Source organism: Mandrillus leucophaeus, unplaced genomic scaffold, assembly GCF_000951045.1.
Source record: "Mandrillus leucophaeus isolate KB7577 unplaced genomic scaffold, Mleu.le_1.0 Scaffold505, whole genome shotgun sequence".
Taxonomy (NCBI): domain Eukaryota; kingdom Metazoa; phylum Chordata; class Mammalia; order Primates; family Cercopithecidae; genus Mandrillus; species Mandrillus leucophaeus.
This window is the reverse complement of record NW_012105421.1, coordinates 1,480,168-1,486,410: the sequence shown is the minus strand read 5'-3', so window position 1 is coordinate 1,486,410 and position 6,243 is coordinate 1,480,168.

Here is a 6,243-nt window from a genome sequence, read left to right as displayed (position 1 = left end):
CAGAATAACAAACAAGGTTTAACAAATGAGATGGCTATATAAAGAAAGAACCAAATGAAACTTTTGAAATTGAAAAATTCACCGCAAGAATTACAAAGTACAACTGGAAGCCTTAACAACAGACTAGACAAAAGCAGAAGAAAGAACTTCAAAGCATGAAGACTGGTCCTTTGAATCAATCCAGTCAGAAAAAAAAATAAGAATTTTTTTAAATGAACAAAGCCTCCAAAAACTATGGGATTATGTAAAGTAACCAAACCTATGACTCATTAGCATTCCTGACAGAGAAGAGGAGAAAGTAAGCAATTTGGAAAACATATTTGAGGATGTAATCCAGGAAAGTTTCCCCAGTCTCACCAGAGACATTAATATGCAGATACAAGAAATCCAGGGAACTCTTGCAAAATACTCTAGAAGATGACCATCACCAAGGCACACAGTCATCAGACTTTCCAAGCTCAACAAAAAGGAAAACATCTCAAGGGAGCCAGAGAAAAGGGCCATATTAGATATAAAGTGAATTCAGTCAGACTAACAGTGGGCTTCTAACAGTGGGCTTCTCAGCAAAAACCAGAAGACATTGAGGGCCTATTTTAGCATTCTTAAGGAAAAGAAATTCCAACAAAAAATTTCACATCCTTCCAAGCTAAGCTTTATTAACAAAGGAGAAATAAAGTCTTCCCCAGACAAGTAATCACTAAGGGAATTTGTCACCACCAGAATGGCTTTAGGAGAGAGGCTTAAGGGAGTTCTAAACATGGAAATGAAAGAACAATACTTGCTACCACAAAAGCACATGTAACTACATAGCCTGGAGGGCCTATAAGCAACTACACAGTCAAGAATACAAAACAAGTAGCTAGAAACACCAGGACAGGAATAAAACCTCACATGTAAATATTAACCTTGAATGTTAATAGCCTAAGAACTCCACTTAAAATACATACAGTGGCAAATTGGATTTAAAAACAAGGTCCAGCTTTCTGCTGTCCTCGAGACCCATATCACATGTAATGACACCTATGGTATCAGATAAAGGAATAGAGAAAGATCTGTCACGAAAATGAAAAACAAAAAAGGGCAGAGATTGCTATTATTGTATCAGATAAAACAGACTTTAAACCAACAACAGTAAAAAAGGACAAAGAAGGGCATTACATAATGATAAATGATTCAATTCAACAAGAAGATTTAACTATTTTAAATATATATATATATATGCATCCAACATAGAGCACCGAGATTTATAAAACAATTACTACTACAGCTACAAAACAGACTTAGACAACTACATAATATTAATGGGGGAACTTCAACACCCCACTGAGAACATTAGACACATCACTGAGACAGAAACTAACAAATTTAATACTTAAATTCAACACTTGATTGATTGAACCTAATAGGTACCTACAGAATTCTCCACCCAACAACCACAGAATATGCATTCTTCTCATCTGCACACAGAACATACTCTAAGATTGACCACATACTCAGTCATAAAGCAAGTCTAATAAATTCAAAAATACTAAAAGCATAGTAAGCATTTTCTTGGACCACGGTGGAATACAAATATAAATCAGTACAAAGCAGAACTCTCAAAACCACACAAATACATAGAAACTGAACAACTTGCTCCTGAATGACTTTTGGGTAAACAATAAAGGCAGAAATCAAAAAATTATTTGAAACAAATGAAAATAGAGATACAATATACCAGAACCTCTGGGATGTGGCAACAGCCACTTTAAGAGGAAAGTATAATGCTAAACACCTATATCAAGAAGATAGAGAGATCTCAAGTTAACAGCCTAACGTCTCACCTAAAGGAACTAGAAAAACAAGAATGCACTAATGAAAAATGAAAACTATGGGCCAGTATCCTTGATACATATAGATACAAAATCAACAAAACCCTAGCAAACCAAATCCAGCAGTACATCACAAAGATAATCTACTATGATCAAATGGGCATTATTCCTGAGATGCAAGGATAGTTCAACATATACAGATCAACAAAAGTGTCATCACATAAACAGAATTAAAAACAAAAACCACATGATTATCTCAATAGATGTAGAAAAAGCACTCAATAAAATCCAACATCCTTAATCATAAAAAAAATAAAATCTAGGCATCAACAACCTAGGCATCGAAGGAATACACCTCAAAATAAAAATTGCCATCTATGACAAACTTATGACCAATATTATACTGAATGGTCAAAAGTTGAAAGCATTGGCCAGGCATGGTGGCTCATGCCTATAATCCCAGCACTTTGGGAGGCTGAGGTGAGTGGATCACCCAAGGTCAGGAGTTCGAGACCAGCCTTGCCAACATGGTGAAACCCCATCTCTACTAAAAATACAACAAATTGGCTAGGCATGGTGGCAGTGCCTGCAATCTCAGCTACTCAGGAGGCTGGGGCAGGGGAATCACTTGAACCCAGGAGGCGGAGGTTACAGTGAGCCAAGGTCACACCATTGCATTCTAGCCTGGGCAACAAGAGCAAAGACATGGAATCAATACAGGTGCCCATCAATAGTGGATTATATAAAGAAAATGTGGTACATGTATACCTTGGAATACTACACAGCCATAAAAAAGAGCAAAATTATGCACTTTGCAGCAACATGGAGGCAGCTACAGACCAGTATCTTAAGCAAATTAACACAGAAACAGAAAACCAAATACCACATGTTCTCGCTTATAAGTGAGACCTAAACACTACATAGGCATGGACATAAAAATGAGAACAATAGGCCCTGGGGACTCTAAAAAGTGGGAAGGGGACATGGGGAATGGTTGAAAACTACCTATTGGATACTATGCTCACTATTTGCATGGTTCCATTGAAGCTCAAACCTCAGCATCATGCAATATATCCATGTAACAAACCTGCATGTGTAAATGTAAAAAAAAAAAATAGTTTTTTTAAGCTAAATGTTTAAAAAAAAAAAAAAGTCTGACTTGGTATTCTCTCATATTGAGATTACTTCTCCTTCTTGTACTATTTCTCCCTAACTCCCAGCACCTAATTTGTATCCCACTATTGACTGCACCTTGATGACATTTAAGATGCTCACTAAGAATAGCAGAAAGTATTAAACATAAAATATCTTCCACAAGATCCCTGACAAATAGTTGACAAGTCTCTGCTCAAATACTTGAGCTTCTAGTTATGGCAGAATTCCTTTAAAGAAAAATATCTATTTACAGGTAACTTTTTAAACAAAATATACCTTTCTGTCTCTCTAACATGCTCATGCTTCTAAATCAGCCGCTGGGGTGTCCTGGAATAAATATAATTCTTCTACATGAGAATCTTTTAGCTATTTAAAGATAAAATGAAGTTCATCCAAGTTTCTCTCCTCCATTTTATATATTTTCTATTCTCAACTACACCTCATGTGATACGGCTTCAATTCACTCTTCTCTGAATATACTCCAGTAGATCAATCATTTTCAAAATGTGACAACTGGAATTAAACACAATCCATCAGCTATGTTTTACAGGGAAGAGAGGATATCACTTCCTTTATGATATGATCAATGTTTGCATTATGAGTTTAAGGGTTTTTTGTCAGGGGGTGTTTTGTTTGTTTGTTTTTGCAACTATATCACACTGTCACCTATCTTAAGTTTACAGTCAACAGTACCCCTAAGATGTTACCACATGTGCTACCTTATACATTATGCACAGGTTTGTTGATAGTTGTTGTTTAGTCACCTAAAAAAAAGAAAAGAAAAGAAAAGAAAAAAGCAGCACTTTAACTCTAGTGTCAAAAAATTTCATTCTCTTAAATGTAACCTTCTATCTCCTGTTCCAGCTAATCAGGATCACTTAGATTTTAATTCTGTCATCTGACATATTAGCTATGTCTCCCAGCTTCATCATTTGCCAATTTAATGAGTATGTCATTTTAACAAAATAATTTTAAAATGTTGAACCCAACTTTTCAAAGACACATTACTAGAGATGTACCTTAGGCACTATTTGAACACTGCCTTCAAACCAGTTACAAATCCAGTTCCTGCATTTTTAATGTACAATGCCTTCAAAGCATGTTTATATTTTAGTGTGAAAGCTTTAAAAGATCAAAAGCCTGCAAGGCCAATAGAAATTAATTTCTAAAGATGAAATTTTTTGAGTTGTGAGAGAAAGTGTTCTGCCAGGAGAGTTCTTCTATTATAGGTGTCTGTCTGTTCATAAGCCTACACTGGTTAATCACATCCTTACCTAGGTTTTTAATTCCGTCTTTCCACAATGGTGATTGAATTGTGCTGAAAATTTCTTAAAAGATTGCCTTGAGTGAAATTGATTTGGAGAGATATGATCTGCTGATTTATTTTAAACATAAACTCTAATGTACATCATTTCTCATGCAAATATCCGTGAACAGCTCCATATAAAGAAGCTGAAGGGTTCCAGGTAATCATGAGCACTGTAACAATACAATATTAAGATTTCCTCATGTAAAATCTAGAAGTCAGAGCTTCCAGATATTTGGCTTGATTTTTAGCATGCACAAGTTACTATGATCATCTTCATTTCAGATTCAGCAATTTTATTTCCTTTTTTACAACTCTCCTATGTCATTGAATCTTCCCTGGAATCTATAGCCCTGACTCAGTGAAAACAAAGTGAATCACAAGCTATAGTTGTTTTATTTTTAGTACACAGCACAATCCTGAGAGAGTTGCAGATGTTCAGAGACAAAAACAACCACCACCACCTCATGTAAAGCCAAAATAACACTCCCTTGCACCTTAAAGTGAGGATCTCCTGTTGTCTGAATCTTAATAGATGTCAACAGAGACGGGGCAGCCATAACACTTTCAGGAGAAACTGTGCACTCTCTCTGTACTTTTCTGGCGCCTTTTTCAGTTTCAGAGAAAAAGCATAAATGGCAAAGGAGGAATACCACATTGATGAGCCAGGTTAGGCGTCTACCGCACAACTTTATTACTTTTACACACAGGCTGTGTATGGAATGCATGAGGAAAATGGAAAACAGGGGTGGTGCCTTCCAGCCAAAAGAAGCCCTTTTTATCAGAGAAGTCTGCTAAAATTATGCTGAATTACAAGCATGTAAAAAAATGGGTTCCAAACACCATTCTAAAGCTGTTTTTAAGCAAAGTGGTAGCTACTCATTTGGATAATAAAATATTTGCCAATATAATTAATTCTAGTTTTTCTGCTTTCTATTTGCTTTAAAAAGTTTTATATTTAACCTAGACTGCTATAAGAATACAAACTAAATCTGAACTTAGAATATTATACCACTCAAGTGTTTCTTTTCCTCCACATGAATTTTAATTTAATGAAATCACATAACATTAGGCCTTATTTTTTTTTTTTTTTATTTATGTATTTATTTAAGAGACAGGGTCTCACTCTGTCATCCAGGCTGCAGTAGATTGGCATGATCATAGCTCACTGCAACTTTGAACTCCTGGATTCAAACAGTCCTCCCATATCAACCTTCAGAATAGATAGTCTTGTAGTAGGACAACAGGCACATGCTATGCCCAACTAATTTTTTTTTTTTTTGAATTTTTGTGGAGACAGGGCCTCACTCTGTTGCCCAAGCTGATCTCAAACTCTTGATCTCAAGTGATTCTCCTGCCTCAGCCGCCCAAAGTGCTGGGATTACAGGCATGAGCCACTGCACCTGGCCAGGCCTTATTTTTATAATACACTGAGTGTTTTTCTGTAAGTATGCCAAGGTAACTATAGTTCAGTGAAAAATACTGTTTTCTTCTTTACCTTTGGAAAGTAAGTGAGTACATAGCCTAATTTGTGATGGGGATTGACCACAGCAATGGCAACTGCCACCAGAGAGTGACACCACCTCAGGACATCATAGGATAAAAAATACCACTCTGTAGAAGCAACTTCAGTGTAACTCATATAAAACAAACACAACATTTTGAAACTAATTGGGTTTGTTTGTTTAGAGACAGAGTTTAGCTGTCACCCAGGCTGGGATGCAGTGGCACAATCATAGCTCACAGCAACCTCAAACTCCTAAGCTCAAGGGATCTTCCTGCCTCAATCTCCCAAGTAGCTAGGACTATAGCTGTGTACCACCATGTTCAGCTTTTTTTTTTTTTTTTTTTTTTTTTTTTTTGTAGAAACAGGGTCTTGCTATGTTGCCGAGGCTAGTTTCAAACTCCTGGCCTGAAGCCAGGATCCTTCAGTCTCAACCTCCCAAAATCTTGGGATTACAGGCATGAGCC